Source organism: Octodon degus, unplaced genomic scaffold (assembly GCF_000260255.1).
Source record: "Octodon degus isolate 3935 unplaced genomic scaffold, OctDeg1.0 scaffold00018, whole genome shotgun sequence".
Classification (NCBI taxonomy): domain Eukaryota; kingdom Metazoa; phylum Chordata; class Mammalia; order Rodentia; family Octodontidae; genus Octodon; species Octodon degus.
The window spans coordinates 15,935,566-15,938,543 of record NW_004524594.1 but is presented as its reverse complement, the minus strand read 5'-3'; the positions used below and the strand labels follow the sequence as shown (position 1 = coordinate 15,938,543).

General features: G+C 46.5%; 1 pseudogene; it reads right to left on the bottom strand.

Annotated features, from left to right (window-relative positions):
- Window positions 1–240: 240 nt before the first annotated feature.
- On the bottom strand, window positions 241–2,978 carry LOC101578983 (annotated as a pseudogene).

The following is a 2,978-nucleotide window of genomic DNA, read 5'->3' as shown; positions in this document are numbered from 1 at the left end:
AATTTTATTTATTTATTCATTGTGTGTATGTGTGTGTGTGTGTGTGGCCAGCTCAGCCCACCAGGGGGCAGGCGGGCTGGCATGTGGTGCTGGGGGATTGAACCGTGGTCCCTGTGTTTTGCCAAGCTTGTTCCAAGTAGGTGCCTTAGACCACTGAGCCATCTCTCCAGCCCCAAGGATAATAAGTTCTGTGTGCATTAAATGGCAACAAATGTAGAACGCACTGTCAGAAAACGAGGATCAGACCCATTTTTCTTCACACATTGAAAGAGGATCGATGTACTCAAAACCTGCTAATTCATATCCATTCATCTTCCTCACAATGTCCTTGTCATCTAGAATGAGCTGGACAGGTTCATTAGTGAACTGCAGATTAAAGTTGTTCAAACCGAATTCTTGAGAAATATTTGGTTTAAAGGGAGATACCACCTGCTCTTGCTCCATCATGTCTGTGCTGGACTGCTAACTGGTGGTCAACTTGTTGCACCCTACTGAACTGAGCTAGCATGGTGCTGGGTGCGTGCGGGAGACCCACCTGAGGATTGTTGCCTGCAGCATAAGAGGTAGACCTGGAGAAGAGCTGGGAGAGGCTGTTAGAGAAGCTATTTGGAGGAGCCATCGGAGCTGTTGGAAGCTGCTGATTCTCTGGAGCTATTCTGCTGGAGGACCTGATCATGCTGCCTTTTCTAGTGAACTTAGCTATTCTCATCCAAGGAGGAGCTCAAGACCTCATTGTCACTGAGAATTGCTACGGTTCATTTTGGGGGAGCTTTGGTCCTCATCATGAGCATTACTTCCTGGCTCTGGAGGGGAAGATGGTGCACTGCTCAGCCTCCTGGAGAAGATTGTCATGTTGGCCTTCCTGATGGAAACTCAGCTCTCCTCATCACCGGAGGATCTCAGGACCTCAGTCAGTGAGGGTAGCTGTGGTACTTTCTCGGAAAGCTCTGGTTCCTACCTTGACCGTTGCTTCCTGGCTCCAGGGCAGATCCCTCAGCCTGCTAACCCTGATCCTTTTTCCCGTTGGCACAGACTTTCTAGCTTCCACCACTGACCTTTGAGCCTTTCCAGTGCAGATCCATGAATCAGGCCTGCATGAGACATTGTTGTGGGCTCAAGGCCTCCAGTTGGACTTGTCAGAGGCATTGTTATAGGCTCTAGGTTTTCATGTGGACTCAGGCAGGATATTAGGATCCAGGCCCTCAGCTGGATTCTTTAGTCTTTAAGTGTGTGGATAGTTCTCCTGCATTGTGTATGATTCTTTGGGTGATTATAATCTTAAAAATTATGTGTCCTGTACTGTACTGTTTCCCTTGAAAGCCCTCAAAGTATGATGATGTCCCAGTCAACATTCTGAGAGAGTGGATGGTCCTGAATATCTTCAAACTCCGATAGAGGATGACAACCCAATCATTCCTGTGGGTCCTTGTTCAGAAAACTCTGCAGGTCAAACTTGCAGCTTCCACTGACAGACAACATGATACATGAATATTTCTGCCCAAAAGAAGTTGCAGGAGATAAGTGATTGCCTTTTGATCAGAAGTATCACAGTTCTCAACAATAGGACATGGAGAGCTCCAACCATATCAACATGAGGCCTCCAAGAACCCACCAGCCCACACTGAAATTATAATCTTGGTCCCTGATAATTTTAGGAGCAAGGTGATTAGCAGAACCACAGAAAGTACCAGTCACATCCCCTGGCCCTAATCCTGCCTTACACATGAATAGTCAGCTTAATGTTCCCTTCTGAATCTAGTAATAAATTGTCCCATTTCAAGTTTCTGTAGAGTATCCCTCGCTGGCTAAGATAGTCGAATGCTAAACTGATCTGTGCAGGGTAAGACCTGGCATGAAGCTCTGGAAGTATTCTTTGTTGTTGCATCTGAAATGTAAGATCTCCTCTCTTTACATAGTCTAGGGAGAGAAACAGTCTACTTTCTGTCTGAAAACAAGAATGCAGCCGAGGGGCCGGGGAGATAGCTCAGTAGATTAAGCACTTGCCTGGCAAGCGCAAGGGCCTGAGTTCAATCCCCAGTTCCACAAAAAATAAATAAATAAAATAAAATAAATAATTAAAAAAAAAAAGAATGCAACCCAGGGCCCAGGGAGATAGCTCAGTAGAATAAGCGCTTGGTTGGCAAGCGCAGGGTCCTGAGTTCAATCCCCTGTACCACAAAAACAAACAAAACAACAAAAAAAAAAAAACCAAGAATGCAGCTCAACGAGAAAATGATGACTCACTGCCTGCTCCAAAACATGCTTCTCTGTCTTGACCCTACAAGGGATGACACCCTCTTTCTTCACAACTTTCAAGGCAACAATTCGATCTGCAAGTTGTAGTTGAACCAAGAGCACTTTTGCATAACTTCCTGCCCCTGTCACCCAGAGCAAATTAAAGTCCTGAACACCTAAACCAGATGAAGCTTTGCCACTTTCCCTGGTGTTCTTTACCTCCTTGTCTTCAGGAACTCTCTCCAAACTGTCCTGACTTGAAGGATTAGATGGGCTTAGTGTCTGTGCAGGATCTGAACGTGGGGGCAGTTGATTCATTGGCACCACAGGTTCCAGTGGCAAAGAGTGCTGGGCACATTCAGTGGTGGCAAGTGTGTGGCACTTCTTGTGAACCAAGAGTTTTCAGTGATGTCCTTGTATGCCTGGCATCCAAGTCCCCCTCCCTGGTCTGTGCACACAGCGGTGAGTGCACCTGCTGAAATACTTGGCATGAGAAAACTTTCTCCAGAGCCCCGCGGCGCAGCAGTGCAAGGATTTCTCCTCTAGCCAAGGCATTTGTGGGTGTTCTGATGCACAAGGAGATGCATGGATTCAGAGTTCGTAGTCCTTTACTCAGACAGCCTAAAGGCTTCTCCTAATTCCCACTGAGGTAATGCAGTACATGGGTCTCCTTCCTCTTGAGCCATCTTGTGGTGAAAAGCTGTTTCTTGGACAAAGACCCCACATACCTCGAACTTCATCAT